General features: G+C 45.8%; 12 pseudogenes; all 12 read right to left on the reverse strand.

Moving 5' to 3' along the window:
• Positions 1–2391: 2391 nt before the first annotated feature.
• Positions 2392–2509, reverse strand: LOC140113381 (5S ribosomal RNA; annotated as a pseudogene).
• A 15274-nt stretch (positions 2510–17783) lies between these two features.
• On the reverse strand, positions 17784–17901 carry LOC140113382 (5S ribosomal RNA; annotated as a pseudogene).
• Positions 17902–19114: 1213 nt separating this feature from the next.
• Positions 19115–19232, reverse strand: LOC140112989 (5S ribosomal RNA; annotated as a pseudogene).
• A 262-nt stretch (positions 19233–19494) lies between these two features.
• LOC140113383 (5S ribosomal RNA) lies at positions 19495–19612 on the reverse strand (annotated as a pseudogene).
• A 260-nt stretch (positions 19613–19872) lies between these two features.
• LOC140113431 (5S ribosomal RNA) lies at positions 19873–19989 on the reverse strand (annotated as a pseudogene).
• Positions 19990–21394: 1405 nt separating this feature from the next.
• Positions 21395–21512, reverse strand: LOC140113384 (5S ribosomal RNA; annotated as a pseudogene).
• Positions 21513–26339: 4827 nt separating this feature from the next.
• On the reverse strand, positions 26340–26458 carry LOC140112942 (5S ribosomal RNA; annotated as a pseudogene).
• Positions 26459–26528: 70 nt separating this feature from the next.
• LOC140098613 (5S ribosomal RNA) lies at positions 26529–26647 on the reverse strand (annotated as a pseudogene).
• Positions 26648–27101: 454 nt separating this feature from the next.
• On the reverse strand, positions 27102–27220 carry LOC140095093 (5S ribosomal RNA; annotated as a pseudogene).
• A 72-nt stretch (positions 27221–27292) lies between these two features.
• Positions 27293–27411, reverse strand: LOC140102644 (5S ribosomal RNA; annotated as a pseudogene).
• Positions 27412–27483: 72 nt separating this feature from the next.
• LOC140092960 (5S ribosomal RNA) lies at positions 27484–27602 on the reverse strand (annotated as a pseudogene).
• Positions 27603–27674: 72 nt separating this feature from the next.
• LOC140112849 (5S ribosomal RNA) lies at positions 27675–27793 on the reverse strand (annotated as a pseudogene).
• Between the last annotated feature and the right edge of the window lie 10 nt (positions 27794–27803).

Consider the following 27803-nt stretch of genomic DNA (forward strand, 5'->3'; position numbering starts at 1 on the left):
ACGAGAGCAGGCACATTCAGCTTAGAATGGCCGTTGACAGCAGCTGTTCAATTTGAACCTTCTTTTACCATCTTTGACAGAGAAACTAATACAATTTTCAGGTTCAAAAAGGTCAACGGAACTTGGGATTCCCAGCCAGTCTCCCATTCCGGTACTTGCCAAGCCATAAGCTGCATTGCTGCTGCGATCTGACGAGAGCAGGCACATTCAGCTTAGAATGGCCGTTGACAGCAGCTGTTCAATTTGAACCTTCTTTTACTATCTCATAGAGAAACTAACACAATTTTCAGGTTCAAAAAGGTCAACGGAACTTGGGATTCCCAGCCAGTCTCCCATGCTGGTACTTGCCAAGCCTTAAGCTGCATTGCTGCTGCGATCTGACGAGAGCAGGCACATTCAGCTTAGAATGGCCGTTGACAGCAGCTGTTCAATTTGAACCTTCTTTTACCATCTTTGACAGAGAAACTAACACAATTTTCAGGTTCAAAAAGGTCAATGGAACTTGGGATTCCCAGACAGTCTCCCATGCTGGTACTTGCCAAGCCTTAAGCTGCATTGCTGCTGCGATCTGACGAGAGCAGGCACATTCAGCTTAGAATGGCCGCTGACAGCAGCTGTTCAATTTGAACCTTCTTTTACTATCTCATAGAGAAACTAACACAATTTTCAGGTTCAAAAATGTCAACGGAACTTGGGATTCCCAGCCAGTCTCCCATGCTGGTACTTGCCAAGCCTTAAGCTGCATTGCGGCTGCGATCTGACGAGAGCAGGCACATTCAGCTTAGAATGGCCGTTGACAACAGCTGTTCAATTTGAACCTTCTTTTACCATCTTTGACAGAGAAACTAACAGAATTTTCAGGTTCAAAAAGGTCAACGGAACTTGGGATTCCCAGCCAGTCTCCCATTCTGGTACTTGCCAAGCCTTAAGCTACATTGCTGCTGCGATCTGACGAGAGCAGGCACATTCAGCTTAGAATGGCCGTTGACAGCAGCTATTCAATTTGAACCTTCTTTTACTATCTCATAGAGAAACTAACACAATTTTCAGGTTCAAAAAGGTCAACGGAACTTGGGATTCCCAGCCAGTCTCCCATGCTGGTACTTGCCAAGCATTAAGCTGCATTGCTGCTGCGATCTGACGAGAGCAGGCACATTCAGCTTAGAATGGCCGTTGACAGCAGCTGTTCAATTTGAACCTTCTTTTACTATCTCATAGAGAAACTAACACAATTTTCAGGTTCAAAAAGGTCAACGGAACTTGGGATTCCCAGCCAGTCTCCCATGCTGGTACTTGCCAAGCCTTAAGCTGCATTGCTGCTGCGATCTGACGAGAGCAGGCACATTCAGCTTAGAATGGCCGTTGACAGCAGCTGTTCAATTTGAACCTTCTTTTACCATCTTTGACAGAGAAACTAACACAATTTTCAGGTTCAAAAATGTCAATGGAACTTGGGATTCCCAGCTAGTCTCCCATGCTGGTACTTGCCAAGCCTTAAGCTGCATTGCTGCTGCGATCTGACGAGAGCAGGCACATTCAGCTTAGAATGGCCGTTGACAGCAGCTGTTCAATTTGAACCTTCTTTTACTATCTCATAGAGAAACTAACACAATTTTCAGGTTTAAAAAGGGCAACGGAACTTGGGATTCCAAGCCAGTCTCCCATGCTGGTACTTGACAAGCCTTAAGCTGCATTGCTGCTGCGATCTGACGAGAGCAGGCACATTCAGCTTAGAATGGCCGGTGACAGCAGCTTTTCAATTTGAACCTTCTTTTACCATCTTTGAAAGAGAAACTAACACAATTTTCAGGTTCAAAAAGGTCAACGGAACTTGGGATTCGCAGCCAGTCTCCCATGCTGGTACTTGCCAAGAGTTAAGCTGCATTGCTGCTGCGTTCTGACGAGAGCAGGCACATTCAGCTTAGAATGGCCGGTGACAGCAGCTTTTCAATTTGAACCTTCTTTTACCATCTTTGAAAGAGAAACTAACACAATTTTCAGGTTCAAAAAGGTCAACGGAACTTGGGATTCGCAGCCAGTCTCCCATGCTGGTACTTGCCAAGCCTTAAGCTGCATTGCTGCTGCAATCTGACGAGAGCAGGCACATTCAGCTTAGAATGGCCGTTGAAAGCAGCTGTTCAATTTGAACCTTCTTTTACTATCTTTGACAGGGAAACTAACACAATTTTCAGGTTCAAAAAGGTCAACGGGACTTGGGATTCCCAGCCAGTCTCCCATGCTGGTACTTGCCAAGCCTTAAGCTGCATTGCTGCTGCGATCTGACGAGAGCAGGCACATTCAGCTTAGAATGGCCGTTGACAGCAGCTGTTCAATTTGAACCTTCTTTTACTATCTCATAGAGAAACTAACACGATTTTCAGGTTCAAAAAGGTCAACGGAACTTGGGATTCCCAGCCAGTCTCCCATGCTGGTACTTGCCAAGCCTTAAGCTGCATTGCTGCTGCGATCTGATGAGAGCAGGCACATTCAGCTTAGAATGGCCGTTGACAGCAGCTGTTCAATTTGAACCTTTTTTTACCATCTTTGACAGAGATACTAACACAATTTTCAGGTTCAAAAAGGTCAACGGAACTTGGGATTCCCAGCCAGTCTCCCATGCTGGTACTTGCCAAGCCTTAAGCTGCATTGCTGCTGCAATCTGACGAGAGCAGGCACATTCAGCTTAGAATGGCCGTTGACAGCAGCTGTTCAATTTGAACCTTCTTTTACCATCTTTGACAGAGAAACTAATACAATTTTCAGGTTCAAAAAGGTCAACGGAACTTGGGATTCCCAGCCAGTCTCCCATTCCAGTACTTGCCAAGCCATAAGCTGCATTGCTGCTGCGATCTGACGAGAGCAGGCACATTCAGCTTAGAATGGCTGTTGACAGCAGCTGTTCAATTTGAACCTTCTTTTACTATCTCATAGAGAAACTAACACAATTTTCAGGTTCAAAAAGGTCAACGGAACTTGGGATTCCCAGCCAGTCTCCCATTCTGGTACTTGCCAAGCCTTAAGCTGCATTGCTGCTGCGATCTGCCGAGAGGAGGCACATTCAGCTTAGAATGGCCGTTGACAGCAGCTGTTCAATTTGAACCTTCTTTTACTATCTCATAGAGAAACTAACACAATTTTCAGGTTCAAAAAGGTCAACGGAACTTGGGATTCCCAGCCAGTCTCCCATTCTGGTACTTGCCAAGCCTTAAGCTGCATTGCTGCTGCGATCTGACGAGAGCAGGCACATTCAGCTTAGAATGGCCGTTGACAGCAGCTGTTCAATTTGAACCTTCTTTTACTATCTCATAGAGAAACTAACACAATTTTCAGGTTCAAAAAGGTCAACGGAACTTGGGATTCCCAGCCAGTCTCCCATGCTGGTACTTGCCAAGCCTTAAACTGCATTGCTGCTGCGATCTGACGAGAGCAGGCACATTCAGCTTAGAATGGCCGTTGACAGCAGCTGTTCAATTTGAACCTTCTTTTACCATCTTTGACAGAGAAACTAATACAATTTTCAGGTTCAAAAAGGTCAACGGAACTTGGGATTCCCAGCCAGTCTCCCATTCTGGTACTTGCCAAGCCTTAAGCTGCATTGCTGCTGCGATCTGACGAGAGCAGGCACATTCAGCTTAGAATGGCCGTTGACAGCAGCTGTTCAATTTGAACCTTTTTTTACCATCTTTGACAGAGATACTAACACAATTTTCAGGTTCAAAAAGGTCAACGGAACTTGGGATTCCCAGCCAGTCTCCCATGCTGGTACTTGCCAAGCCTTAAGCTGCATTGCTGCTGCGATCTGACGAGAGCAGGCACATTCAGCTTAGAATGGCCGTTGACAGCAGCTGTTCAATTTGAACCTTCTTTTACCATCTTTGACAGAGAAACTAATACAATTTTCAGGTTCAAAAGGTCAACGGAACTTGGGATTCCCAGCCAGTCTCCCATTCCGGTACTTGCCAAGCCATAAGCTGCATTGCTGCTGCGATCTGACGAGAGCAGGCACATTCAGCTTAGAATGGCTGTTGACAGCAGCTGTTCAATTTGAACCTTCTTTTACTATCTCATAGAGAAACTAACACAATATTCAGGTTCAAAAAGGTCAACGGAACTTGGGATTCCCAGCCAGTCTCCCATGCTGGTACTTGCCAAGCCTTAAGCTGCATTGCTGCTGCGATCTGCCGAGAGCAGGCACATTCAGCTTAGAATGGCCGTTGACAGCAGCTGTTCAATTTGAACCTTCTTTTACTATCTCATAGAGAAACTAACACAATTTTCAGGTTCAAAAAGGTCAACGGAACTTGGGATTCCCAGCCAGTCTCCCATTCTGGTACTTGCCAAGCCTTAAGCTGCATTGCTGCTGCGATCTGACGAGAGCAGGCACATTCAGCTTAGAATGGCCGTTGACAGCAGCTGTGCAATTTGAACCTTCTTTTACTATCTCATAGAGAAACTAACACAATTTTCAGGTTCAAAAAGGTCAACGGAACTTGGGATTCCCAGCCAGTCTCCCATGCTGGTACTTGCCAAGCCTTAAACTGCATTGCTGCTGCGATCTGACGAGAGCAGGCACATTCAGCTTAGAATGGCCGTTGACAGCAGCTGTTCAATTTGAACCTTCTTTTACCATCTTTGACAGAGAAACTAATACAATTTTCAGGTTCAAAAAGGTCAACGGAACTTGGGATTCCCAGCCAGTCTCCCATGCTGGTACTTGCCAAGCCTTAAGCTGCATTGCTGCTGCGATCTGACGAGAGCAGGCACATTCAGCTTAGAATGGCCGTTGACAGCAGCTGTTCAATTTGAACCTTTTTTTACCATCTTTGACAGAGATACTAACACAATTTTCAGGTTCAAAAAGGTCAACGGAACTTGGGATTCCCAGCCAGTCTCCCATGCTGGTACTTGCCAAGCCTTAAGCTGCATTGCTGCTGCGATCTGACGAGAGCAGGCACATTCAGCTTAGAATGGCCGTTGACAGCAGCTGTTCAATTTGAACCTTCTTTTACCATCTTTGACAGAGAAACTAATACAATTTTCAGGTTCAAAAAGGTCAACGGAACTTGGGATTCCCAGCCAGTCTCCCATTCCGGTACTTGCCAAGCCATAAGCTGCATTGCTGCTGCGATCTGACGAGAGCAGGCACATTCAGCTTAGAATGGCTGTTGACAGCAGCTGTTCAATTTGAACCTTCTTTTACTATCTCATAGAGAAACTAACACAATATTCAGGTTCAAAAAGGTCAACGGAACTTGGGATTCCCAGCCAGTCTCCCATGCTGGTACTTGCCAAGCCTTAAGCTGCATTGCTGCTGCGATCTGACGAGAGCAGGCACATTCAGCTTAGAATGGCCGTTGACAGCAGCTGTTCAATTTGAACCTTCTTTTACCATCTTTGACAGAGAAACTAACACAATTTTCAGGTTCAAAAAGGTCAACGGAACTTGGGATTCCCAGCCAGTCTCCCATGCTGGTACTTGCCAAGCCTTAAGCTGCATTGCCGCTGCGATCTGATGAGAGCAGGCACATTCAGCTTAGAATGGCCGGTGACAGCAGCTTTTCAATTTGAACCTTCTTTTACCATCTTTGAAAGAGAAACTAACACAATTTTCAGGTTCAAAAAGGTCAACGGAACTTGGGATTCCCAGCCAGTCTCCCATGCTGGTACTTGCCAAGCCTTAAGCTGCATTGCCGCTGCGATCTGATGAGAGCAGGCACATTCAGCTTAGAATGGCCGTTGACAGCAGCTTTTCAATTTGAACCTTCTTTTACTATCTCATAGAGAAACTAACACAATTTTCAGGTTCAAAAAGGTCAACGGAACTTGGGATTCCCAGCCAGTCTCCCATTCTGGTACTTGCCAAGCCTTAAGCTGCATTGCTGCTGCGATCTGCCGAGAGCAGGCACATTCAGCTTAGAATGGCCGTTGACAGCAGCTGTTCAATTTGAACCTTCTTTTACTATCTCATAGAGAAACTAACACAATTTTCAGGTTCAAAAAGGTCAACGGAACTTGGGATTCCCAGCCAGTCTCCCATTCTGGTACTTGCCAAGCCTTAAGCTGCATTGCTGCTGCGATCTGACGAGAGCAGGCACATTCAGCTTAGAATGGCCGTTGACAGCAGCTGTGCAATTTGAACCTTCTTTTACTATCTCATAGAGAAACTAACACAATTTTCAGGTTCAAAAAGGTCAACAGAACTTGGGATTCCCAGCCAGTCTCCCATGCTGGTACGTGCCAAGCCTTAAACTGCATTGCTGCTGCGATCTGACGAGAGCAGGCACATTCAGCTTAGAATGGCCGTTGACAGCAGCTGTTCAATTTGAACCTTCTTTTACCATCTTTGACAGAGAAACTAATACAATTTTCAGGTTCAAAAAGGTCAACGGAACTTGGGATTCCCAGCCAGTCTCCCATGCTGGTACTTGCCAAGCCTTAAGCTGCATTGCTGCTGCGATCTGACGAGAGCAGGCACATTCAGCTTAGAATGGCCGTTGACAGCAGCTGTTCAATTTGAACCTTTTTTTACCATCTTTGACAGAGATACTAACACAATTTTCAGGTTCAAAAAGGTCAACGGAACTTGGGATTCCCAGCCAGTCTCCCATGCTGGTACTTGCCAAGCCTTAAGCTGCATTGCTGCTGCGATCTGACGAGAGCAGGCACATTCAGCTTAGAATGGCCGTTGACAGCAGCTGTGCAATTTGAACCTTCTTTTACTATCTCATAGAGAAACTAACACAATTTTCAGGTTCAAAAAGGTCAACGGAACTTGGGATTCCCAGCCAGTCTCCCATTCTGGTACTTGCCAAGCCTTAAGCTGCATTGCTGCTGCGATCTGACGAGAGCAGGCACATTCAGCTTAGAATGGCCGTTGACAGCAGCTGTGCAATTTGAACCTTCTTTTACTATCTCATAGAGAAACTAACACAATTTTCAGGTTCAAAAAGGTCATTGTAACTTGGGATTCCCAGCCAGTCTCCCATGCTGGTACTTGCCAAGCCTTAAGCTGCATTGCTGCTGCGATCTGACGAGAGCAGGCACATTCAGCTTAGAATGGCCGTTGACAGCAGCTGTTCAATTTGAACCTTCTTTTACCATCTTTGACAGAGAAACTAACACAATTTTCAGGTTCAAAAAGGTTAACAGAACTTGGGATTCCCAGCCAGTCTCCCATGCTGGTACTTGCCAAGCCATAAGCTGCATTGCTGCTGCGATCTGACGAGAGCAGGCACATTCAGCTTAGAATGGCCGTTGACAGCAGCTTTTCAATTTGAACCTTCTTTTACTATCTTATAGAGAAACTAACACAATTTTCAGGTTCAAAAAGGTCAACGGAACTTGGGATTCCCAGCCAGTCTCCCATGCTGGTACTTGCCAAGCCTTAAGCTGCATTGCTGCTGCGATCTGACGAGAGCAGGCACATTCAGCTTAGAATGGCCGTTGACAGCAGCTGTTCAATTTGAACCTTCTTTTACTATCTCATAGAGAAACTAACACAATTTTCAGGTTCAAAAAGGTCAACGGAACTTGGGATTCCCAGCCAGTCTCCCACGCTGGTACTTGCCAAGCCTTAAACTGCATTGCTGCTGCGATCTGACGAGAGCAGGCACATTCAGCTTAGAATGGCCGTTGACAGCAGCTGTTCAATTTGAACCTTCTTTTACCATCTTTGACAGAGAAACTAATACAATTTTCAGGTTCAAAAAGGTCAACGGAACTTGGGATTCCCAGCCAGTCTCCCATTCTGGTACTTGCCAAGCCTTAAGCTGCATTGCTGCTGCGATCTGACGAGAGCAGGCACATTCAGCTTAGAATGGCCGTTGACAGCAGCTGTTCAATTTGAACCTTTTTTTACCATCTTTGACAGAGATACTAACACAATTTTCAGGTTCAAAAAGGTCAACGGAACTTGGGATTCCCAGCCAGTCTCCCATGCTGGTACTTGCCAAGCCTTAAGCTGCATTGCTGCTGCGATCTGACGAGAGCAGGCACATTCAGCTTAGAATGGCCGTTGACAGCAGCTGTTCAATTTGAACCTTCTTTTACCATCTTTGACAGAGAAACTAATACAATTTTCAGGTTCAAAAAGGTCAACGGAACTTGGGATTCCCAGCCAGTCTCCCATTCCGGTACTTGCCAAGCCATAAGCTGCATTGCTGCTGCGATCTGACGAGAGCAGGCACATTCAGCTTAGAATGGCTGTTGACAGCAGCTGTTCAATTTGAACCTTCTTTTACTATCTCATAGAGAAACTAACACAATATTCAGGTTCAAAAAGGTCAACGGAACTTGGGATTCCCAGCCAGTCTCCCATGCTGGTACTTGCCAAGCCTTAAGCTGCATTGCTGCTGCGATCTGCCGAGAGCAGGCACATTCAGCTTAGAATGGCCGTTGACAGCAGCTGTTCAATTTGAACCTTCTTTTACTATCTCATAGAGAAACTAACACAATTTTCAGGTTCAAAAAGGTCAACGGAACTTGGGATTCCCAGCCAGTCTCCCATTCTGGTACTTGCCAAGCCTTAAGCTGCATTGCTGCTGCGATCTGACGAGAGCAGGCACATTCAGCTTAGAATGGCCGTTGACAGCAGCTGTGCAATTTGAACCTTCTTTTACTATCTCATAGAGAAAATAACACAATTTTCAGGTTCAAAAAGGTCAACGGAACTTGGGATTCCCAGCCAGTCTCCCATGCTGGTACTTGCCAAGCCTTAAACTGCATTGCTGCTGCGATCTGACGAGAGCAGGCACATTCAGCTTAGAATGGCCGTTGACAGCAGCTGTTCAATTTGAACCTTCTTTTACCATCTTTGACAGAGAAACTAATACAATTTTCAGGTTCAAAAAGGTCAACGGAACTTGGGATTCCCAGCCAGTCTCCCATGCTGGTACTTGCCAAGCCTTAAGCTGCATTGCTGCTGCGATCTGACGAGAGCAGGCACATTCAGCTTAGAATGGCCGTTGACAGCAGCTGTGCAATTTGAACCTTCTTTTACTATCTCATAGAGAAACTAACACAATTTTCAGGTTCAAAAAGGTCAACGGAACTTGGGATTCCCAGCCAGTCTCCCATGCTGGTACTTGCCAAGCCTTAAACTGCATTGCTGCTGCGATCTGACGAGAGCAGGCACATTCAGCTTAGAATGGCCGTTGACAGCAGCTGTTCAATTTGAACCTTCTTTTACCATCTTTGACAGAGAAACTAATACAATTTTCAGGTTCAAAAAGGTCAACGGAACTTGGGATTCCCAGCCAGTCTCCCATGCTGGTACTTGCCAAGCCTTAAGCTGCATTGCTGCTGCGATCTGACGAGAGCAGGCACATTCAGCTTAGAATGGCCGTTGACAGCAGCTGTTCAATTTGAACCTTCTTTTACCATCTTTGACAGAGAAACTAATACAATTTTCAGGTTCAAAAAGGTTAACAGAACTTGGGATTCCCAGCCAGTCTCCCATGCTGGTACTTGCCAAGCCATAAGCTGCATTGCTGCTGCGATCTGACGAGAGCAGGCACATTCAGCTTAGAATGGCCGTTGACAGCAGCTTTTCAATTTGAACCTTCTTTTACTATCTTATAGAGAAACTAACACAATTTTCAGGTTCAAAAAGGTCAACGGAACTTGGGATTCCCAGCCAGTCTCCCATGCTGGTACTTGCCAAGCCTTAAGCTGCATTGCTGCTGCGATCTGACGAGAGCAGGCACATTCAGCTTAGAATGGCCGTTGACAGCAGCTGTTCAATTTGAACCTTCTTTTACTATCTCATAGAGAAACTAACACAATTTTCAGGTTCAAAAAGGTCAACGGAACTTGGGATTCCCAGCCAGTCTCCCATGCTGGTACTTGCCAAGCCTTAAACTGCATTGCTGCTGCGATCTGACGAGAGCAGGCACATTCAGCTTAGAATGGCCGTTGACAGCAGCTGTTCAATTTGAACCTTTTTTTACCATCTTTGACAGAGATACTAACACAATTTTCAGGTTCAAAAAGGTCAACGGAACTTGGGATTCCCAGCCAGTCTCCCATGCTGGTACTTGCCAAGCCTTAAGCTGCATTGCTGCTGCGATCTGACGAGAGCAGGCACATTCAGCTTAGAATGGCCGTTGACAGCAGCTGTTCAATTTGAACCTTCTTTTACCATCTTTGACAGAGAAACTAATACAATTTTCAGGTTCAAAAAGGTCAACGGAACTTGGGATTCCCAGCCAGTCTCCCATTCCGGTACTTGCCAAGCCATAAGCTGCATTGCTGCTGCGATCTGACGAGAGCAGGCACATTCAGCTTAGAATGGCTGTTGACAGCAGCTGTTCAATTTGAACCTTCTTTTACTATCTCATAGAGAAACTAACACAATATTCAGGTTCAAAAAGGTCAACGGAACTTGGGATTCCCAGCCAGTCTCCCATGCTGGTACTTGCCAAGCCTTAAGCTGCATTGCTGCTGCGATCTGACGAGAGCAGGCACATTCAGCTTAGAATGGCCGTTGACAGCAGCTGTTCAATTTGAACCTTCTTTTACCATCTTTGACAGAGAAACTAACACAATTTTCAGGTTCAAAAAGGTCAACGGAACTTGGGATTCCCAGCCAGTCTCCCATGCTGGTACTTGCCAAGCCTTAAGCTGCATTGCCGCTGCGATCTGATGAGAGCAGGCACATTCAGCTTAGAATGGCCGGTGACAGCAGCTTTTCAATTTGAACCTTCTTTTACCATCTTTGAAAGAGAAACTAACACAATTTTCAGGTTCAAAAAGGTCAACGGAACTTGGGATTCCCAGCCAGTCTCCCATGCTGGTACTTGCCAAGCCTTAAGCTGCATTGCCGCTGCGATCTGATGAGAGCAGGCACATTCAGCTTAGAATGGCCGTTGACAGCAGCTTTTCAATTTGAACCTTCTTTTACAATCTCATAGAGAAACTAACACAATTTTCAGGTTCAAAAAGGTCAACGGAACTTGGGATTCCCAGCCAGTCTCCCATTCTGGTACTTGCCAAGCCTTAAGCTGCATTGCTGCTGCGATCTGCCGAGAGCAGGCACATTCAGCTTAGAATGGCCGTTGACAGCAGCTGTTCAATTTGAACCTTCTTTTACTATCTCATAGAGAAACTAACACAATTTTCAGGTTCAAAAAGGTCAACGGAACTTGGGATTCCCAGCCAGTCTCCCATTCTGGTACTTGCCAAGCCTTAAGCTGCATTGCTGCTGCGATCTGACGAGAGCAGGCACATTCAGCTTAGAATGGCCGTTGACAGCAGCTGTGCAATTTGAACCTTCTTTTACTATCTCATAGAGAAACTAACACAATTTTCAGGTTCAAAAAGGTCAACAGAACTTGGGATTCCCAGCCAGTCTCCCATGCTGGTACTTGCCAAGCCTTAAACTGCATTGCTGCTGCGATCTGACGAGAGCAGGCACATTCAGCTTAGAATGGCCGTTGACAGCAGCTGTTCAATTTGAACCTTCTTTTACCATCTTTGACAGAGAAACTAATACAATTTTCAGGTTCAAAAAGGTCAACGGAACTTGGGATTCCCAGCCAGTCTCCCATGCTGGTACTTGCCAAGCCTTAAGCTGCATTGCTGCTGCGATCTGACGAGAGCAGGCACATTCAGCTTAGAATGGCCGTTGACAGCAGCTGTTCAATTTGAACCTTTTTTTACCATCTTTGACAGAGATACTAACACAATTTTCAGGTTCAAAAAGGTTAACGGAACTTGGGATTCCCAGCCAGTCTCCCATGCTGGTACTTGCCAAGCCTTAAGCTGCATTGCTGCTGCGATCTGACGAGAGCAGGCACATTCAGCTTAGAATGGCCGTTGACAGCAGCTGTGCAATTTGAACCTTCTTTTCCTATCTCATAGAGAAACTAACACAATTTTCAGGTTCAAAAAGGTCAACGGAACTTGGGATTCCCAGCCAGTCTCCCATTCTGGTACTTGCCAAGCCTTAAGCTGCATTGCTGCTGCGATCTGACGAGAGCAGGCACATTCAGCTTAGAATGGCCGTTGACAGCAGCTGTGCAATTTGAACCTTCTTTTACTATCTCATAGAGAAACTAACACAATTTTCAGGTTCAAAAAGGTCATTGTAACTTGGGATTCCCAGCCAGTCTCCCATGCTGGTACTTGCCAAGCCTTAAGCTGCATTGCTGCTGCGATCTGACGAGAGCAGGCACATTCAGCTTAGAATGGCCGTTGACAGCAGCTGTTCAATTTGAACCTTCTTTTACCATCTTTGACAGAGAAACTAATACAATTTTCAGGTTCAAAAAGGTTAACAGAACTTGGGATTCCCAGCCAGTCTCCCATGCTGGTACTTGCCAAGCCATAAGCTGCATTGCTGCTGCGATCTGACGAGAGCAGGCACATTCAGCTTAGAATGGCCGTTGACAGCAGCTTTTCAATTTGAACCTTCTTTTACTATCTTATAGAGAAACTAACACAATTTTCAGGTTCAAAAAGGTCAACGGAACTTGGGATTCCCAGCCAGTCTCCCATGCTGGTACTTGCCAAGCCTTAAGCTGCATTGCTGCTGCGATCTGACGAGAGCAGGCACATTCAGCTTAGAATGGCCGTTGACAGCAGCTGTTCAATTTGAACCTTCTTTTACTATCTCATAGAGAAACTAACACAATTTTCAGGTTCAAAAAGGTCAATGGAACTTGGGATTCCCAGCCAGTCTCCCATGCTGGTACTTGCCAAGCCTTAAGCTGCATTGCTGCTGCGATCTGACGAGAGCAGGCACATTCAGCTTAGAATGGCCGTTGACAGCAGCTGTTCAATTTGAACCTTCTTTTACCATCTTTGACAGAGAAACTAATACAATTTTCAGGTTCAAAAAGGTTAACAGAACTTGGGATTCCCAGCCAGTCTCCCATGCTGGTACTTGCCAAGCCTTAAGCTGCATTGCTGCTGCGATCTGATGAGAGCAGGCACATTCAGCTTAGAATGGCCGTTGACAGCAGCTGTTCAATTTGAACCTTCTTTTACTATCTCATAGAGAAACTAACACAATTTTCAGGTTCAAAAAGGTCAAGGGAACTTGGGATTCCCAGCCAGTCTCCCATGCTGGTACTTGCCAAGCCATAAGCTGCATTGCTGCTGCGATCTGACGAGAGCAGGCACATTCAGCTTAGAATTGCCGTTGACAGCAGCTGTTCAATTTGAACCTTCTTTTACTATCTCATAGAGAAACTAACACAATTTTCAGGTTCAAAAAGGTCAATGGAACTTGGGATTCCCAGCCAGTCTCCCATGCTGGTACTTGCCAAGCCTTAAGCTGCATTGCTGCTGCGATCTGACGAGAGCAGGCACATTCAGCTTAGAATGGCCGTTGACAGCAGCTGTTCAATTTGAACCTTCTTTTACTATCTCATAGAGAAACTAATACAATTTTCAGGTTCAAAAAGGTCAACGGAACTTGGGATTCCAAGCCAGTCTCCCATGCTGGTACTTGCCAAGCCTTAAGCTGCATTACTGCTGCGATCTGACGAGAGCAGGCACATTCAGCTTAGAATGGCCGTTGACAGCAGCTGTTCAATTTGAACCTTCTTTTACCATCTTTGACAGAGAATCTAACACAATTTTCAGGTTCAAAAAGGTCATTGTAACTTGGGATTCCCAGCCAGTCTCCCATGCTGGTACTTGCCAAGCCTTAAGCTGCATTGCTGCTGCGATCTGACGAGAGCAGGCCCATGCAGCTTAGAATGGCCGTTGACAGCAGCTGTTCAATTTGAACCTTCTTTTACCATCTTTGACAGAGAAACTAACACAATTTTCAGGTTCAAAAAGGTCAACGGAACTTGGGATTCCCAGCCAGTCTCCCATGCTGGTACTTGCCAAGCCTTAAGCTGCATTGCTGCTGCGATCTGACGAGAACAGGCACATTCAGCTTAGAATGGCCGTTGACAGCAGCTGTTCAATTTGAACCTTCTTTTACCATCTTTGACAGAGAAACTAACACAATTTTCAGGTTCAAAAAGGTCAACGGAACTTGGGATTCCCAGCCAGTCTCCCATGCTGGTACTTGCCAAGCCTTAAACTGCATTGCTGCTGCGATCTGACGAGAGCAGGCACATTCAGCTTAGAATGGCCGTTGACAGCAGCTGTTCAATTTGAACCTTCTTTTACCATCTTTGACAGAGAAACTAACACAATTTTCAGGTTCAAAAAGATCAACGGAACTTGGGATTCCCAGCCAGTCTCCCATGCTGGTACTTGCCAAGCCTTAAGCTGCATTGCTGCTGCGATCTGACGAGAGCAGGCACATTCAGCTTAGAATGGCCGTTGACAGCAGCTGTTCAATTTGAACCTTCTTTTACTATCTCATAGAGAAACTAACACAATTTTCAGGTTCAAAAAGGTCAATGGAACTTGGGATTCCCAGCCAGTCTCCCATGCTGGTACTTGCCAAGCCTTAAGCTGCATTGCTGCTGCGATCTGACGAGAGCAGGCACATTCAGCTTAGAATGGCCGTTGACAGCAGCTGTTCAATTTGAACCTTCTTTTACTATCTCATAGAGAAACTAATACAATTTTCAGGTTCAAAAAGGTCAACGGAACTTGGGATTCCAAGCCAGTCTCCCATGCTGGTACTTGCCAAGCCTTAAGCTGCATTACTGCTGCGATCTGACGAGAGCAGGCACATTCAGCTTAGAATGGCCGTTGACAGCAGCTGTTCAATTTGAACCTTCTTTTACCATCTTTGACAGAGAATCTAACACAATTTTCAGGTTCAAAAAGGTCATTGTAACTTGGGATTCCCAGCCAGTCTCCCATGCTGGTACTTGCCAAGCCTTAAGCTGCATTGCTGCTGCGATCTGACGAGAGCAGGCCCATGCAGCTTAGAATGGCCGTTGACAGCAGCTGTTCAATTTGAACCTTCTTTTACCATCTTTGACAGAGAAACTAACACAATTTTCAGGTTCAAAAAGGTCAACGGAACTTGGAATTCCCAGCCAGTCTCCCATGCTGGTACTTGCCAAGCCTGAAGCTGCATTGCTGCTGCGATCTGATGAGAGCAGGCACATTCAGCTTAGAATGGCCGTTGACAGCAGCTGTTCAATTTGAACCTTCTTTTACTATCTCATAGAGAAACTAACACAATTTTCAGGTTCAAAAAGGTCAACGGAACTTGGGATTCCCAGCCAGTCTCCCATGCTGGTACTTGCCAAGCCTTAAGCTGCATTGCTGCTGCGATCTGACGAGAGCAGGCACATTCAGCTTAGAATGGCCGTTGACAGCAGCTGTTCAATTTGAACCTTCTTTTACTATCTCATAGAGAAACTAACACAATTTTCAGGTTCAAAAAGGTCAACGGAACTTGGGATTCCCAGCCAGTCTCCCATGCTGGTACTTGCCAAGCCTTAAGCTGCATTGCTGCTGCGATCTGACGAGAGCAGGCACATTCAGCTTAGAATGGCCGTTGACAGCAGCTGTTCAATTTGAACCTTCTTTTACCATCTTTGACAGAGAAACTAACACAATTTTCAGGTTCAAAAAGGTCAACGGAACTTGGGATTCCCAGCCAGTCTCCCATGCTGGTACTTGCCAAGCCTTAAGCTGCATTGCTGCTGCGATCTGACGAGAGCAGGCACATTCAGCTTAGAATGGCCGTTGACAGCAGCTGTTCAATTTGAACCTTCTTTTACCATCTTTGACAGAGAAACTAACACAATTTTCAGGTTCAAAAAGATCAACGGAACTTGGGATTCCCAGCCAGTCTCCCATGCTGGTACTTGCCAAGCCTTAAGCTGCATTGCTGCTGCGATCTGACGAGAGCAGGCACATTCAGCTTAGAATGGCCGTTGACAGCAGCTGTTCAATTTGAACCTTCTTTTACTATCTCATAGAGAAACTAACACAATTTTCAGGTTCAAAAAGGTCAACGGAACTTGGGATTCCCAGCCAGTCTCCCATGCTGGTACTTGCCAAGCCTTAAGCTGCATTGCTGCTGCGACCTGATGAGAGCAGGCACATTCAGCTTAGAATGGCCGTTGACAGCAGCTGTTCAATTTGAACCTTCTTTTACTATCTCATAGAGAAACTAACACAATTTTCAGGTTTAAAAAGGGCAACGGAACTTGGGATTCCAAGCCAGTCTCCCATGCTGGTACTTGACAAGCCTTAAGCTGCATTGCTGCTGCGATCTGACGAGAGCAGGCACATTCAGCTTAGAATGGCCGGTGACAGCAGCTTTTCAATTTGAACCTTCTTTTACCATCTTTGAAAGAGAAACTAACACAATTTTCAGGTTCAAAAAGGTCAACGGAAATTGGGATTCGCAGCCAGTCTCCCATGCTGGTACTTGCCAAGAGTTAAGCTGCATTGCTGCTGCGTTCTGACGAGAGCAGGCACATTCAGCTTAGAATGGCCGGTGACAGCAGCTTTTCAATTTGAACCTTCTTTTACCATCTTTGAAAGAGAAACTAACACAATTTTCAGGTTCAAAAAGGTCAACGGAACTTGGGATTCGCAGCCAGTCTCCCATGCTGGTACTTGCCAAGCCTTAAGCTGCATTGCTGCTGCAATCTGACGAGAGCAGGCACATTCAGCTTAGAATGGCCGTTGAAAGCAGCTGTTCAATTTGAACCTTCTTTTACTATCTTTGACAGGGAAACTAACACAATTTTCAGGTTCAAAAAGGTCAACGGGACTTGGGATTCCCAGCCAGTCTCCCATGCTGGTACTTGCCAAGCCTTAAGCTGCATTGCTGCTGCGATCTGACGAGAGCAGGCACATTCAGCTTAGAATGGCCATTGACAGCAGCTGTTCAATTTGAACCTTCTTTTACCATCTTTGACAGAGAAACTAACACAATTTTCAGGTTCAAAAAGGTCAACGGAACTTTGGATTCCCAGCCAGTCTCCCATGCTGGTACTTGCCAAGCCTTAAGCTGCATTGCTGCTGCGATCTGCCGAGAGCAGGCACATTCAGCTTAGAATGGCCGTTGACAGCAGCTGTTCAATTTGAACCTTCTTTTACTATCTCATAGAGAAACTAACACAATATTCAGGTTCAAAAAGGTCAACGGAACTTGGGATTCCCAGCCAGTCTCCCATGCTGGTACTTGCCAAGCCTTAAGCTGCATTGCTGCTGCGATCTGCCGAGAGCAGGCACATTCAGCTTAGAATGGCCGTTGACAGCAGCTGTTCAATTTGAACCTTCTTTTACCATCTTTGACAGAGAAACTAACACAATTTTCAGGTTCAAAAAGGTCAACGGAACTTGGGAGTCCCAGCCAGTCTCCCATGCTGGTACTTGCCAAGCCTAAAGCTGCATTGCCGCTGCGATCTGATGAGAGCAGGCACATTCAGCTTAGAATGGCCGGTGACAGCAGCTTTTCAATTTGAACCTTCTTTTACCATCTTTGAAAGAGAAACTAACACAATTTTCAGGTTCAAAAAGGTCAACGGAACTTGGGATTCCCAGCCAGTCTCCCATGCTGGTACTTGCCAAGCCTTAAGCTGCATTGCCGCTGCGATCTGATGAGAGCAGGCACATTCAGCTTAGAATGGCCGTTGACAGCAGCTGTTCAATTTGAACCTTCTTTTACTATCTCATAGAGAAACTAACACAATTTTCAGGTTCAAAAAGGTCAACGGAACTTGGGATTCCCAGCCAGTCTCCCATTCTGGTACTTGCCAAGCCTTAAGCTGCATTGCTGCTGCGATCTGACGAGAGCAGGCACATTCAGCTTAGAATGGCCATTGACAGCAGCTGTTCAATTTGAACCTTCTTTTACCATCTTTGACAGAGAAACTAACACAATTTTCAGGTTCAAAAAGGTCAACGGAACTTGGGATTCCCAGCCAGTCTCCCATGCTGGTACTTGCCAAGCCTTAAGCTGCATTGCTGCTGCGATCTGATGAGAGCAGGCACATTCAGCTTAGAATGGCCGTTGACAGCAGCTGTTCAATTTGAACCTTTTTTTACCATCTTTGACAGAGATACTAACACAATTTTTAGGTTCAAAAAGGTCATCGGAACTTGGGATTCCCAGCCAGTCTCCCATGCTGGTACTTGCCAAGCCTTAAGCTGCATTGCTGCTGCGATCTGACGAGAGCAGGCACATTCAGCTTAGAATGGCCGTTGACAGCAGCTGTTCAATTTGAACCTTCTTTTACCATCTTTGACAGAGAAACTAATACAATTTTCAGGTTCAAAAAGGTCAACGGAACTTGGGATTCCCAGCCAGTCTCCCATTCCGGTAATTGCCAAGCCATAAGCTGCATTGCTGCTGCGATCTGACGAGAGCAGGCACATTCAGCTTAGAATGGCCATTGACAGCAGCTGTTCAATTTGAACCTTCTTTTACTATCTCATAGAGAAACTAACACAATATTCAGGTTCAAAAAGGTCAACGGAACTTGGGATTCCCAGCCAGTCTCCCATGCTGGTACTTGCCAAGCCTTAAGCTGCATTGCTGCTGCGATCTGCCGAGAGCAGGCACATTCAGCTTAGAATGGCCGTTGACAGCAGCTGTTCAATTTGAACCTTCTTTTACCATCTTTGACAGAGAAACTAACACAATTTTCAGGTTCAAAAAGGTCAACGGAACTTGGGAGTCCCAGCCAGTCTCCCATGCTGGTACTTGCCAAGCCTAAAGCTGCATTGCCGCTGCGATCTGATGAGAGCAGGCACATTCAGCTTAGAATGGCCGGTGACAGCAGCTTTTCAATTTGAACCTTCTTTTACCATCTTTGAAAGAGAAACTAACACAATTTTCAGGTTCAAAAAGGTCAACGGAACTTGGGATTCCCAGCCAGTCTCCCATGCTGGTACTTGCCAAGCCTTAAGCTGCATTGCCGCTGCGATCTGATGAGAGCAGGCACATTCAGCTTAGAATGGCCGTTGACAGCAGCTGTTCAATTTGAACCTTCTTTTACTATCTCATAGAGAAACTAACACAATTTTCAGGTTCAAAAAGGTCAACGGAACTTGGGATTCCCAGCCAGTCTCCCATTCTGGTACTTGCCAAGCCTTAAGCTGCATTGCTGCTGCGATCTGACGAGAGCAGGCACATTCAGCTTAGAATGGCCGTTGACAGCAGCTGTTCAATTTGAACCTTCTTTTACTATCTCATAGAGAAACTAACACAATTTTCAGGTTCAAAAAGGTCAACGGAACTTGGGATTCCCAGCCAGTCTCCCATTCTGGTACTTGCCAAGCCTTAAGCTGCATTGCTTCTGCGATCTGACGAGAGCAGGCACATTCAGCTTAGAATGGCCGTTGACAGCAGCTGTTCAATTTGAACCTTCTTTTACTATCTCATAGAGAAACTAACACAATTTTCAGGTTCAAAAAGGTCAACGGAACTTGGGATTCCCAGCCAGTCTCCCATGCTGGTACTTGCCAAGCCATAAGCTGCATTGCTGCTGCAATCTGACGAGAGCAGGCACATTCAGCTTAGAATGGCCGTTGACAGCAGCTGTTCAATTTGAACCTTCTTTTACCATCTTTGACAGAGAAACTAACACAATTTTCAGGTTCAAAAAGGTCAACGGAACTTGGGATTCCCAGCCAGTCTCCCATGCTGGTACTTGCCAAGCCTTAAGCTGCATTGCTGCTGCGATCTGATGAGAGCAGGCACATTCAGCTTAGAATGGCCGTTGACAGCAGCTGTTCAATTTGAACCTTCTTTTACTATCTCATAGAGAAACTAACACAATTTTCAGGTTCAAAAAGGTCAACGGAAATTGGGATTCCCAGCCAGTCTCCCATTCTGGTACTTGCCAAGCCTTAAGCTGCATTGCTGCTGCGATCTGGCGAGAGCAGGCACATTCAGCTTAGAATGGCCGTTGACAGCAGCTGTTCAATTTGAACCTTCTTTTACTATCTCATAGAGAAACTAACACAACTTTCAGGTTCAAAAAGGTCAACGGAACTTGGGATTCCCAGCCAGTCTCCCATGCTGGTACTTGCCAAGCCTTAAGCTGCATTGCTGCTGCGATCTGATGAGAGCAGGCACATTCAGCTTAGAATGGCCGTTGAGAGCAGCTGTTCAATTTGAACCTTCTTTTACTATCTCATAGAGAAACTAACACAATTTTCAGGTTCAAAAAGGTCAACGGAACTTGGGATTCCCAGCCAGTCTCCCATGCTGGTACTTGCCAAGCCTTAAGCTGCATTGCTGCTGCGATCTGACGAGAGCAGGCACATTCAGCTTAGAATGGCCGTTGACAGCAGCTGTTCAATTTGAACCTTCTTTTACCATCTTTGACAGAGAAACTAACACAATTTTCAGGTTCAAAAAGGTCAACGGAACTTGGGATTCCCAGCCAGTCTCCCATGCTGGTACTTGCCAAGCCTTAAGCTACATTGCTGCTGCGATCTGACGAGAGCAGGCACATTCAGCTTAGAATGGCCGTTGACAGCAGCTGTTCAATTTGAACCTTCTTTTACTATCTCATAGAGAAACTAACACAATTTTCAGGTTCAAAAAGGTCAACGGAACTTGGGATTCCCAGCCAGTCTCCCATGCTGGTACTTGCCAAGCCTTAAGCTGCATTGCTGCTGCGACCTGATGAGAGCAGGCACATTCAGCTTAGAATGGCCGTTGACAGCAGCTGTTCAATTTGAACCTTCTTTTACTATCTCATAGAGAAACTAACACAATTTTCAGGTTTAAAAAGGGCAACGGAACTTGGGATTCCAAGCCAGTCTCCCATGCTGGTACTTGACAAGCCTTAAGCTGCATTGCTGCTGCGATCTGACGAGAGCAGGCACATTCAGCTTAGAATGGCCGGTGACAGCAGCTTTTCAATTTGAACCTTCTTTTACCATCTTTGAAAGAGAAACTAACACAATTTTCAGGTTCAAAAAGTTCAACGGAACTTGGGATTCGCAGCCAGTCTCCCATGCTGGTACTTGCCAAGAGTTAAGCTGCATTGCTGCTACGTTCTGACGAGAGCAGGAACATTCAGCTTAGAATGGCCGGTGACAGCAGCTTTTCAATTTGAACCTTCTTTTACCATCTTTGAAAGAGAAACTAACACAATTTTCAGGTTCAAAAAGGTCAACGGAACTTGGGATTCGCAGCCAGTCTCCCATGCTGGTACTTGCCAAGCCTTAAGCTGCATTGCTGCTGCAATCTGACGAGAGCAGGCACATTCAGCTTAGAATGGCCGTTGAAAGCAGCTGTTCAATTTGAACCTTCTTTTACTATCTTTGACAGGGAAACTAACACAATTTTCAGGTTCAAAAAGGTCAACGGGACTTGGGATTCCCAGCCAGTCTCCCATGCTGGTACTTGCCAAGCCTTAAGCTGCATTGCTGCTGCGATCTGACGAGAGCAGGCACATTCAGCTTAGAATGGCCGTTGACAGCAGCTGTTCAATTTGAACCTTCTTTTACCATCTTTGACAGAGAAACTAACAGAATTTTCAGGTTCAAAAAGGTCAACGGAACTTGGGATTCCCAGCCAGTCTCCCATGCTGGTACTTGCCAAGCCTTAAGCTGCATTGCTGCTGCGATCTGATGAGAGCAGGCACATTCAGCTTAGAATGGCCGTTGACAGCAGCTGTTCAATTTGAACCTTTTTTTACCATCTTTGACAGAGATACTAACACAATTTTCAGGTTCAAAAAGGTCAACGGAACTTGGGATTCCCAGCCAGTCTCCCATGCTGGTACTTGCCAAGCCTTAAGCTGCATTGCTGCTGCGATCTGACGAGAGCAGGCACATTCAGCTTAGAATGGCCGTTGACAGCAGCTGTTCAATTTGAACCTTCTTTTACCATCTTTGACAGAGAAACTAATACAATTTTCAGGTTCAAAAAGGTCAACGGAACTTGGGATTCCCAGCCAGTCTCCCATTCCGGTAATTGCCAAGCCATAAGCTGCATTGCTGCTGCGATCTGACGAGAGCAGGCACATTCAGCTTAGAATGGCCGTTGACAGCAGCTGTTCAATTTGAACCTTCTTTTACTATCTCATAGAGAAACTAACACAATATTCAGGTTCAAAAAGGTCAACGGAACTTGGGATTCCCAGCCAGTCTCCCATGCTGGTACTTGCCAAGCCTTAAGCTGCATTGCTGCTGCGATCTGACGAGAGCAGGCACATTCAGCTTAGAATGGCCGTTGACAGCAGCTGTTCAATTTGAACCTTCTTTTACCATCTTTGACAGAGAAACTAACACAATTTTCAGGTTCAAAAAGGTCAACGGAACTTGGGAGTCCCAGCCAGTCTCCCATGCTGGTACTTGCCAAGCCTAAAGCTGCATTGCCGCTGCGATCTGATGAGAGCAGGCACATTCAGCTTAGAATGGCCGGTGACAGCAGCTTTTCAATTTGAACCTTCTTTTACCATCTTTGAAAGAGAAACTAACACAATTTTCAGGTTCAAAAAGGTCAACGGAACTTGGGATTCCCAGCCAGTCTCCCATGCTGGTACTTGCCAAGCCTTAAGCTGCATTGCCGCTGCGATCTGATGAGAGCAGGCCCATGCAGCTTAGAATGGCCGTTGACAGCAGCTTTTCAATTTGAACCTTCTTTTACCATCTTTGACAGAGAAACTAACACAATTTTCAGGTTCAAAAAGGTCAACGGAACTTGGAATTCCCAGCCAGTCTCCCATGCTGGTACTTGCCAAACCTGAAGCTGCATTGCTGCTGCGATCTGATGAGAGCAGGCACATTCAGCTTAGAATGGCCGTTGACAGCAGCTGTTCAATTTGAACCTTCTTTTACTATTTCATAGAGAAACTAACACAATTTTCAGGTTCAAAAAGGTCAACGGAACTTGGGATTCCCAGCCAGTCTCCCATGCTGGTACTTGCCAAGCCTTAAGCTGCATTGCTGCTGCGATCTGACGAGAGCAGGCACATTCAGCTTAGAATGGCCGTTGACAGCAGCTGTTCAATTTGAACCTTCTTTTACTATCTCATAGAGAAACTAACACAATTTTCAGGTTCAAAAAGGTCAACGGAACTTGGGATTCCCAGCCAGTCTCCCATGCTGGTACTTGCCAAGCCTTAAGCTGCATTGCTGCTGCGATCTGACGAGAGCAGGCACATTCAGCTTAGAATGGCCGTTGACAGCAGCTGTTCAATTTGAACCTTCTTTTACCATCTTTGACAGAGAAACTAACACAATTTTCAGGTTCAAAAAGGTCAACGGAACTTGGGATTCCCAGCCAGTCTCCCATGCTGGTACTTGCCAAGCCTTAAACTGCATTGCTGCTGCGATCTGACGAGAGCAGGCACATTCAGCTTAGAATGGCCGTTGACAGCAGCTGTTCAATTTGAACCTTCTTTTACCATCTTTGACAGAGAAACTAACACAATTTTCAGGTTCAAAAAGATCAACGGAACTTGGGATTCCCAGCCAGTCTCCCATGCTGGTACTTGCCAAGCCTTAAGCTGCATTGCTGCTGCGATCTGACGAGAGCAGGCACATTCAGCTTAGAATGGCCGTTGACAGCAGCTGTTCAATTTGAACCTTCTTTTACTATCTCATAGAGAAACTAACACAATTTTCAGGTTCAAAAAGGTCAACGGAACTTGGGATTCCCAGCCAGTCTCCCATGCTGGTACTTGCCAAGCCTTAAGCTGCATTGCTGCTGCGATCTGACGAGAGCAGGCACATTCAGCTTAGAATGGCCGTTGACAGCAGCTGTTCAATTTGAACCTTCTTTTACCATCTTTGACAGAGAAACTAACACAATTTTCAGGTTCAAAAAGGTCAACGGAACTTGGGATTCCCAGCCAGTCTCCCATGCTGGTACTTGCCAAGCCTTAAACTGCATTGCTGCTGCGATCTGACGAGAGCAGGCACATTCAGCTTAGAATGGCCGTTGACAGCAGCTGTTCAATTTGAACCTTCTTTTACCATCTTTGACAGAGAAACTAACACAATTTTCAGGTTCAAAAAGATCAACGGAACTTGGGATTCCCAGCCAGTCTCCCATGCTGGTACTTGCCAAGCCTTAAGCTGCATTGCTGCTGCGATCTGACGAGAGCAGGCACATTCAGCTTAGAATGGCCGTTGACAGCAGCTGTTCAATTTGAACCTTCTTTTACTATCTCATAGAGAAACTAACACAATTTTCAGGTTCAAAAAGGTCAACGGAACTTGGGATTCCCAGCCAGTCTCCCATGCTGGTACTTGCCAAGCCTTAAGCTACATTGCTGCTGCGATCTGACGAGAGCAGGCACATTCAGCTTAGAATGGCCGTTGACAGCAGCTGTTCAATTCGAACCTTCTTTTACTATCTTATAGAGAAACTAACACAATTTTCAGGTTCAAAAAGGTCAACGGAACTTGGGATTCCCAGCCAGTCTCCCATGCTGGTACTTGCCAAGCCTTAAGCTGCATTGCTGCTGCGACCTGATGAGAGCAGGCACATTCAGCTTAGAATGGCCGTTGACAGCAGCTGTTCAATTTGAACCTTCTTTTACTATCTCATAGAGAAACTAACACAATTTTCAGGTTTAAAAAGGGCAACGGAACTTGGGATTCCAAGCCAGTCTCCCATGCTGGTACTTGACAAGCCTTAAGCTGCATTGCTGCTGCGATCTGACGAGAGCAGGCACATTCAGCTTAGAATGGCCGGTGACAGCAGCTTTTCAATTTGAACCTTCTTTTACCATCTTTGAAAGAGAAACTAACACAATTTTCAGGTTCAAAAAGGTCAACGGAACTTGGGATTCGCAGCCAGTCTCCCATGCTGGTACTTGCCAAGAGTTAAGCTGCATTGCTGCTGCGTTCTGACGAGAGCAGGCACATTCAGCTTAGAATGGCCGGTGACAGCAGCTTTTCAATTTGAACCTTCTTTTACCATCTTTGAAAGAGAAACTAACACAATTTTCAGGTTCAAAAAGGTCAACGGAACTTGGGATTCGCAGCCAGTCTCCCATGCTGGTACTTGCCAAGCCTTAAGCTGCATTGCTGCTGCAATCTGACGAGAGCAGGCACATTCAGCTTAGAATGGCCGTTGAAAGCAGCTGTTCAATTTGAACCTTCTTTTACTATCTTTGACAGGGAAACTAACACAATTTTCAGGTTCAAAAAGGTCAACGGGACTTGGGATTCCCAGCCAGTCTCCCATGCTGGTACTTGCCAAGCCTTAAGCTGCATTGCTGCTGCGATCTGATGAGAGCAGGCACATTCAGCTTAGAATGGCCGTTGACAGCAGCTGTTCAATTTGAACCTTTTTTTACCATCTTTGACAGAGATACTAACACAATTTTCAGGTTCAAAAAGGTCAACGGAACTTGGGATTCCCAGCCAGTCTCCCATGCTGGTACTTGCCAAGCCTTAAGCTGCATTGCTGCTGCGATCTGACGAGAGCAGGCACATTCAGCTTAGAATGGCCGTTGACAGCAGCTGTTCAATTTGAACCTTCTTTTACCATCTTTGACAGAGAAACTAATACAATTTTCAGGTTCAAAAAGGTCAACGGAACTTGGGATTCCCAGCCAGTCTCCCATTCCGGTAATTGCCAAGCCATAAGCTGCATTGCTGCTGCGATCTGACGAGAGCAGGCACATTCAGCTTAGAATGGCCATTGACAGCAGCTGTTCAATTTGAACCTTCTTTTACTATCTCATAGAGAAACTAACACAATATTCAGGTTCAAAAAGGTCAACGGAACTTGGGATTCCCAGCCAGTCTCCCATGCTGGTACTTGCCAAGCCTTAAGCTGCATTGCTGCTGCGATCTGACGAGAGCAGGCACATTCAGCTTAGAATGGCCGTTGACAGCAGCTGTTCAATTTGAACCTTCTTTTACCATCTTTGACAGAGAAACTAACACAATTTTCAGGTTCAAAAAGGTCAACGGAACTTGGGAGTCCCAGCCAGTCTCCCATGCTGGTACTTGCCAAGCCTAAAGCTGCATTGCCGCTGCGATCTGATGAGAGCAGGCACATTCAGCTTAGAATGGCCGGTGACAGCAGCTTTTCAATTTGAACCTTCTTTTACCATCTTTGAAAGAGAAACTAACACAATTTTCAGGTTCAAAAAGGTCAACGGAACTTGGGATTCCCAGCCAGTCTCCCATGCTGGTACTTGCCAAGCCTTAAGCTGCATTGCCGCTGCGATCTGATGAGAGCAGGCACATTCAGCTTAGAATGGCCGTTGACAGCAGCTGTTCAATTTGAACCTTCTTTTACTATCTCATAGAGAAACTAACACAATTTTCAGGTTCAAAAAGGTCAACGGAACTTGGGATTCCCAGCCAGTCTCCCATTCTGGTACTTGCCAAGCCTTAAGCTGCATTGCTGCTGCGATCTGACGAGAGCAGGCACATTCAGCTTAGAATGGCCGTTGACAGCAGCTGTTCAATTTGAACCTTCTTTTACTATCTCATAGAGAAACTAACACAATTTTCAGGTTCAAAAAGGTCAACAGAACTTGGGATTCCCAGCCAGTCTCCCATTCTGGTACTTGCCAACCCTTAAGCTACATTGCTTCTGCGATCTGACGAGAGCAGGCACATTCAGCTTAGAATGGCCGTTGACAGCAGCTGTTCAATTTGAACCTTCTTTTACTATCTCATAGAGAAACTAACACAATTTTCAGGTTCAAAAAGGTCAACGGAACTTGGGATTCCCAGCCAGTCTCCCATGCTGGTACTTGCCAAGCCTTAAACTGCATTGCTGCTGCGATCTGACGAGAGCAGGCACATTCAGCTTAGAATGGCCGTTGACAGCAGCTGTTCAATTTGAACCTTCTTTTACCATCTTTGACAGAGAAACTAATACAATTTTCAGGTTCAAAAAGGTCAACGGAACTTGGGATTCCCAGCCAGTCTCCCATGCTGGTACTTGCCAAGAGTTAAGCTGCATTGCTGCTACGTTCTGACGAGAGCAGGAACATTCAGCTTAGAATGGCCGGTGACAGCAGCTTTTCAATTTGAACCTTCTTTTACCATCTTTGAAAGAGAAACTAACACAATTTTCAGGTTCAAAAAGGTCAACGGAACTTGGGATTCGCAGCCAGTCTCCCATGCTGGTACTTGCCAAGCCTTAAGCTGCATTGCTGCTGCAATCTGACGAGAGCAGGCACATTCAGCTTAGAATGGCCGTTGAAAGCAGCTGTTCAATTTGAACCTTCTTTTACTATCTTTGACAGGGAAACTAACACAATTTTCAGGTTCAAAAAGGTCAACGGGACTTGGGATTCCCAGCCAGTCTCCCATGCTGGTACTTGCCAAGCCTTAAGCTGCATTGCTGCTGCGATCTGACGAGAGCAGGCACATTCAGCTTAGAATGGCCGTTGACAGCAGCTGTTCAATTTGAACCTTCTTTTACCATCTTTGACAGAGAAACTAACAGAATTTTCAGGTTCAAAAAGGTCAACGGAACTTGGGATTCCCAGCCAGTCTCCCATGCTGGTACTTGCCAAGCCTTAAGCTGCATTGCTGCTGCGATCTGATGAGAGCAGGCACATTCAGCTTAGAATGGCCGTTGACAGCAGCTGTTCAATTTGAACCTTTTTTTACCATCTTTGACAGAGATACTAACACAATTTTCAGGTTCAAAAAGGTCAACGGAACTTGGGATTCCCAGCCAGTCTCCCATGCTGGTACTTGCCAAGCCTTAAGCTGCATTGCTGCTGCGATCTGACGAGAGCAGGCACATTCAGCTTAGAATGGCCGTTGACAGCAGCTGTTCAATTTGAACCTTCTTTTACCATCTTTGACAGAGAAACTAATACAATTTTCAGGTTCAAAAAGGTCAACGGAACTTGGGATTCCCAGCCAGTCTCCCATTCCGGTAATTGCCAAGCCATAAGCTGCATTGCTGCTGCGATCTGACGAGAGCAGGCACATTCAGCTTAGAATGGCCGTTGACAGCAGCTGTT

Source organism: Engystomops pustulosus, chromosome 1, assembly GCF_040894005.1.
Source record: "Engystomops pustulosus chromosome 1, aEngPut4.maternal, whole genome shotgun sequence".
NCBI lineage: Eukaryota > Metazoa > Chordata > Amphibia > Anura > Leptodactylidae > Engystomops > Engystomops pustulosus.